The 7220-nt window shown below is 38.6% G+C and overlaps 1 pseudogene; it reads left to right on the top strand.

Annotated features, from left to right (window-relative positions):
• Positions 1–1398: 1398 nt before the first annotated feature.
• On the top strand, positions 1399–1831 carry LOC137777747 (transmembrane protein 14C pseudogene; annotated as a pseudogene).
• Positions 1832–7220: the final 5389 nt, after the last annotated feature.

Here is a 7220-nt window from a genome sequence, read left to right on the forward strand (position 1 = left end):
AAGGCTGATTGGCTGCCCAGTGTCACGTGACTGCCCCATAGCCTCTGCGGGGCCTGTGGAGCGAGTCCGGATGCTGAGCCAGGAGAAGACGGGTGTCCACAGGTTCTGAACACAGTTCTCAGGTGAGGGATCCAGGGGAAGAGAGGGGGTCAGTTACCAGAAGAAGAGTAAGGGAGAGACTTTTCCGAGCGGCTCTGAAACCAAACCCCTGAAGCTGATCTGCTCTTTTCCATGTGTTGAGACCCTGTTTCCTTGGCATGTCTACACGGCCTGACAGTAATTCCCTTCTGGGGCTGTAGACACCCCAGGCCACCACTTCACTCTCCAAGGAATAACTCTGATGCCATATGCACAAATGAAATTCTGAGGACTGGGCTTCTCGTGCAACTCGCCAAGGGGGAGAGAATTCAGCAGTGGGGCTGACATAATTTTGTGGTTCGCTTGGCTGTAAATATGAGAGCTGGCGTTCTGGCTGCATATTTCTGTGCCCTGTGAGCTTTCTAAGGCAGAACCAACACCCCCGGTTCTGCTCGTACTGCAGGATTCATGCTTCTCACTTCCTTTTACAATTCTCGAGGATTAATTTAATTAGAGCCCTTCTGGTCCTATCACACTGTACAGACATGCTGCTTTGGGTCACCCCCTGTACCTGGTGACAGTGCGGGGGGTGTCACTTTTTATAGGGCAGGAAATTACCTTAAGGAACATCTCTTTACCGCATTACCCCTGTTACTGCTGCTTATAAACATTCTTTTTTTTTTTTTAAGTATATGGAAATACAATTTTAATACCTAAGGGAAAAAGTGGGGCTGAAATGTTTTAAAAGGTGGATTGTTAAAAAAGAAGTGGATCATGATTCCCAAATATTTGTGTAATGAATATGTTATGATTGTTAATATCACATTTTATTATAATTATGCATTCACATGCATTGTTTCTTCAGCTGCATGTTAAGTGTTGTGAGGGCAGGATTGTGTGTCAATAATCTCAGTTTTTGGCACAGAGCATGCTGAGCTAAGTTTATTGTTCTAGATCAAGGCTGCCCAACAGAGCTCTCTGCGAAGATGGAAAGAGCCTGTATCTGTGCTGCCTGACACCATGGACAGTAGCCAAAACAGGTGGCTCTTGAATCCTTTGAAAGTCCTGTTGTGATTAAGAAACTGAATTTTAAATCTAATTTATTTTTAATTACCATAAATATAAATTAAAATGGCCACATGTAAAACAAGGAGGAATGAGGATATTGATGAGTAATAGAATTAGAAAAAATATTGTTAAACTTTGTGGCAGAGACAGTAGGTTTCCTAGGCCAGTGCACCCTCGTCAGCAAATGCAGACCTTCAGGAAGGAGGTGAAGGCCTGGCGTGATCTTCCGTTTGGACGGAGTGAAAGAGAACAATGCAGAAGGACTCCGGCCCACTAGTGCCTTAACGTTGGATTGGCTTTGGCTATGTAGCGCTGGTTGCTTCCGGCGGGATCATTGGCTATGCAAAAGCAGGCAGTGTCCCATCCCTGGCTGCTGGGCCCCTGTTCAGTGGATTAGTGAGCCTGGGTGCCTATCAGCTGTCTCAGGATCCAAGGAACATTTGGGTTTTCTTAGTTACATCTGGAACCTTGGCTGGCATTATGGGAATGAGATTCTACCACTCTGGAAAATTTATGCCTGCAGCCTTAATTGCAGGTGCCAGTTTGCTGATGGTCGCCAAACTTGGAATTAGTGCGTTGGGTAAACCCCATCAGTAGAAGTCATGGCCCAGCTTGGACTCATGAAGAATTTTTAAATTTTCACTATTTTTAGCATATTAAGATAAATAAGTACAGCATTTTCACATATTCTATTTTACTTAAAACAAAAACAAACCAAAAAAACCCAACTTTGCAGAGAAAAAAGTCAGTTATTATCATTACAGCCCGAAAGAGGTGGGTAGAGTGTAACACAAAAATAGCTTCTTCCTATAGTAGAAGCATACAGTTTGATTCTTGTATGTTGGTGTTATCTTTTCTTTCTGAATCTATAGGCGAAATCTCCAGAGATAAAATGTAAGGCGTCACCACTGGGGCCCCTGATAAACATCTGGATGCTGAGAACACATGTTAGACCAATGAAATCAAAATCACCGGGGATGAGACTCAGGCATCAGTATTTTTTAAAGCTCCCCAGGTGTGATGATTAATTTTCTGTGTCAGCTTGGAGGGTGTTTTTGGATGAGATTAACATTTAAACTGGTGAACTTTGAATAAGCAAATTGCTCTCCATAGTGTGGGTGGGCCTCACCTAATCAACTGAAGACCCTGAAGAGAACAAAAAGACCTGCTTACCCAAGCAAGGGGGGATTCTCCATCAGACTACCTTTTTTTGTTGTTGTTTGTTTGTTTGTTTTGTTTTTATAAAATAAATTTAATATCATCTTTTCAATATCCCCCCCCAACACAGCCTTTTAATAATTTGGTAGAATCTTCCTCTAGACCTTTCCCTGTATTTACACATATTGTTTCCTTATTCTGTCTTTCATTCTTTACTTTTTCAACAAAAAAGTTTACAGGCTGAAACTCCTGGAATTGATTTCCACAGTGTATGATAGCTTGTTCAAATAATAGGTGCCTTTTAAATTTATAGAAATTGTTTGACGATTTTGCAAAAAATTTTGCAATCCACACTTTCCAGAAAATGGTGGACATGCCCTTTTCTCCCCAAATTCTCTCCATCACAGAATACCATGGATTTTTTAAACTTTGGCTAATCTGACCATCAGACTACCTTTGCACTGGAACTGTACCATCCTGGGTCTCCAGCCCACCAGCCCACACTGCCGATTTAGCGTTCACCTGTCTCCATGAATGTGTGGCCCAATTCCTATTTACACACACACACACACACACACACACACACACACACAGTACTGGTTTTGTTTCTCTGGACAACCTCAACCTGACTAATATGCCAGGTGATTCCAATGTTGGAAGTTTAAAAATCAGTAGTGAAAACCAATTAAGTTCATGCCAACCTCTGACCAGAGATTGCTGTAGGAAGGCAAATGTGTTTCTGCCCATTTCTACAGCAATTACCAGTACGAGGAACCATAGCTGTAAAATTCAAACCTATATAAGTTCTAATAGATAACACTGAGAAAGTCTAGATAGCCTTAGGTTTGGTGATGACTTTTTTTTTTTCAGAGTTTTAAAGTTTTATTTCTTTGTAAAATACTTATCAAGAGTTTAAACAGTGCTTGCATTTTTCTCATTGTATAACTTATCTTTTAAAATAGATCTTTATTGGAGTATAACTGCTTCACAATACCCTGTTAGTTTCTGTTGCACAACAAAGCGAATCAGCCATATACATACACATGTCTGCATATCCCAGCCCTCTTGAGCCTCCCTCCCATCCTCCCTATCCCACCCTTCTAGATCATCGCAAAGCACCGAGCTGATCTCCCTGTGCTATGCTGCTGCTTCCCACCAGCCAACTATTTTACATTCGGTAGGGTATATATGTCGATGCTACTCTCACTTTGCCCCAGCTTTGCCCTCCTACCCCATGTCCTCAAGTCCATTCTCTATGTCTACCTCTTTATTCCTGCCCTGCAACTAGGTTCATCAGTACCATTTTTTTTTTTTTAGATTCCATATATATGTGTTAGCATACGGTATTTGTTTTTCTCTTTCTGACTTACTTCACTCTGTATGACAGACTCTAGGTCCATCCACCTCACTACAAATAACTCAATTTCGTTCCTTTTTATGGCAGAGTAATATTCCATTGTATATATGTGCCACATCTTCTTTATCCATTCATCTGATGATGGACGTTTAGGTTGGTTCCATGTCCTGACTATTGTAAATAGTGCTACAATGAACATTGTAGTACATGTCTCTTTTTGAACTATGGTTTTCTCAGGGTGTATGCCCAGTAGTGGGATTGCTGGGTCATATGGTAGTTCTATTTTTAGTTTTTTAAGGAACCTCCATACTGTTTTCCATAGTGGTTGTATCAATTTACATTCCCACCAACAGTGTGGGAGGGTTCCTTTTTCACCACATCCTTTCCAGCATTTATTGTTTCTAGCTTTTTTGATAATGGCCATTCTGACCGGCGTGAGGTAATACCTCATTGTAGTTTTGATTTGCATTTCTCTAATAATTAGTGATGTTGAGCATCTTTTCATGTGACTTTTGGCCATCTGTCTGTCTTCCTTGGTGAAATGTCTATTTAGGTCTTCCACCCATTTTTTAACTGGATTGTTTGTTTTTTTGATATTGAGCTCCATGAGCTGTTTGTATATTTTGGAGATTAATCCTTTGTCAGTTGTTTCATTTGCAAATATTTTCTCCCATTCTGAGGGTTGTCTTTTTGTCTTGTTTATGGTTTCTTTGCTGTGCAAAAGCTTTTAAGTTTAATTAAGTCCCATTTGTTTATTTTTGTTTTTATTTCTGTTACTTTAGGAGGTGGGTCAGGAAAGATCTTGCTGTGGTTTATGTCAAAGAGTGTTTTTCCTATGTTCTCCTCTAAGAGTTTTATAGTGTCTGGTCTTACATTTAGGTCTTTAATACATTTGGAATTTATTTTTGTATATGGTGTTAGGTAGTGTTCTAATTTTATTCTTTTACATGTAGCTGTCCAGTTTTCCCAGCACCACTTATTGAAGAGACTCTCTTTTCTCCATTGTATGTTCTTGCCTTCTTTGTTGTAAATTAGGTGCCCATATGTGCGTGGGTTTATCTCTTGGCATTCTATCCTGTACCATCGATCTATATTTCTGTTTTTGTGCCAGTACCATACTGCCTTGATTACTGTAGCTTTGTGGTGTAGTTTGAAGTCAGGGAGCCTGATTCCTCCAACTCTGTTTTTTTCCTCAAGATTGCTTTGGCTATTCAGGGTCTTTTGTGTTTCCATACGAATTGTAAGATTTTTTTGTTCTAATTCTGTGAAGAATGCCATTGGTAGTTTGATACGGATTGCATTGAATCTGTAGATTGCTTTGGGTAGTATAGTCATTTTCACAGTATTGATTCTTCCAATCCAAGAACATGGTATATTTCTCCATCTGTTTATGTCATCTTTGATTTCTTTCTTTTTTTTTAAAAGTGTTTTAAAAATTTTATTTATTTTTAAATAAATTTATTTATTTTAAATAAATTTATTCATTTTATTGATTTTTGTCTGTGTTGGGTCTTTGTTGCTGCGTGCAGGCTTTCTCTAGTTGCGGTGAGTTGTGATTCCTCCTTTTTCATTTCTAATTTTATTGATTTGCGTCCTCTCCCTTTTTTTCTTGATGAATCTGGCTAAGGGTTTATCAATTTTGTTTATCTTCTCAAAGAACCAGCTTTTAGTTTTATTGATCTTCGTTTTGTTTTCTTCATTTCTATTTCATTTATTTCTGCTCTGATCTTTATGATTTCTTGCCTTCTACTGACTCTGAGTTTTCTTTGTTCTTCTTTCTCTAGTTGTTTTAAGTGTAGGATTATATTGTTTATTGGAGATTCTTCTTGTTTCTTGAGGTGAGATTGAATTGCTATAAAGTTCCCTCTTAGAACTGCTTTTGCTGTGTCCCATAGGTTTTGGGTCGTCGTGTTTTCTTGTCATTTGTTTCTATGTATTTTTTTATCTCTTCTTTGATTTCTTCGGCGATCTCTTCATTATTTAGTAGCGCACTGTTTAACCTCCATGTGTTTTTTACAGTTTTTTTCCTGTAATTGATTTCCAATCTCATAGAGTTGTGGTCAGAAAAATGCTTGATACGATTTCAATTTTCTTAAATTTTCCGAGGCTTAATTTGTGACCCAGGATGTGATCTATCCTGGAGAATGTTCCATGTGCACTTGAGAAGAAAGTGTATTCTGCCACTTTTGGGTGGAATGTTCTATGAATATCAATTAGATCTATCTGGTCTATTGTGTCATTTAAAGCTTGTGTTTCCTTATTTATTTTCTGTTTGGATGATCTCTCCATTGGTGTAAGAGGGGGTGTTAAAGTCCCCTACTATTACTGTGTTATTGTCGATTTCTCCTTTCACGGTTGTTAGCATTTGCTTTATGTATTGAGGTGCTCCTATGTTGGGTGCATAAACATTTATAATTGTTAAATCTTCTTCTTGGATTGATCCTTTGATCATTATGTAGTGTCCCTCCTTCTCTTTTGTAGCAGTCTTCATTTTAAAGTCTATTTTATCTGATACAAGTACTGCTACTCCAGCTTTCTTTTGATTTCCATTTGCATGGAATATCTTTTTCCATCCCTTCACTTTTGGTCTGTATGTGCCCCTAGGTCTGAAGTGGGTCTCTTGTAGACAGCATATATATGGGTCCTGTTTTTGTATCCATTCAGCCAGTCTGTGTCTTTTGGTTGGGGCATTTAATCCATTTACGTTCAAGGTTATTATCAATAGGTATGTTCCTATTACCATTTTCTTAATTGTTTTGGGTTTGTTTTTTTGTGGGTCTTTTTCTTCTCTTGTGTTTCCTGCCTAGAGAATTTGCTTTAACATTTGTTGTAAAGCTGGTTCGGTGGTGCTGAATTCTCTTAGCTTTTGCTTGTCTGAAAAGCTTTTGACTTCTCCATCAAATCTGAATGAGACCCTTGCTGTGTAGAGTAATCTTGGTTGTAGGTTTTTCTCATTCATCACTTTAAGTATATCCTGCCACTCCCTTCTGGCCTGGAGAGTTTCTACTGAAAAATCAGCTGATAACCTTATGGGGATTCCTTTGAATGTTATTTTTTGTTTTTCCCTTGCTGCTTTTAATATTTTTTCTTTGAACTGAATATTTGTTAGTTTGATTAATATGTGCCTTGGTGTGTTTCTCCTAGGGTTTATCCTGTATGGGACTCTCTGTGCTTCCTGGACTTGGGTGACTATTTCCTTTCCCATGTTAGGGAAGTTTTCCACTATAATCTCTTCAAATATTTTCTCAGACCCTTTCTTTTTCTCTTCTTCTTCTGGGACCCCTATAATTTGAATATTGGTGCGTTTAGTGTTGTCCCAGAGGTCTCTGAGATGTCTGCAATTCTTTTCATTCTTTTTTCTTTCTGCTCCTCGGCAATTATTGCCACCATTTTGTCTTCCAGCTCACTTATTCGTTCTTCTGCCTGAGTTATTCTGTTATTGATTCCTTCCAGTGTATTTTTCACTTCGGTTATTGTGTTGTTCATCTCTGTTTGTTTATTCTTTAGTTCTAGATCTTTGTTAAACATTTCTTGTATTTTCGCAATCCATGCTTCCATT

This window comes from Eschrichtius robustus, chromosome 15 (assembly GCF_028021215.1).
Source record: "Eschrichtius robustus isolate mEscRob2 chromosome 15, mEscRob2.pri, whole genome shotgun sequence".
NCBI classification, from domain to species: Eukaryota; Metazoa; Chordata; class Mammalia; order Artiodactyla; family Eschrichtiidae; genus Eschrichtius; species Eschrichtius robustus.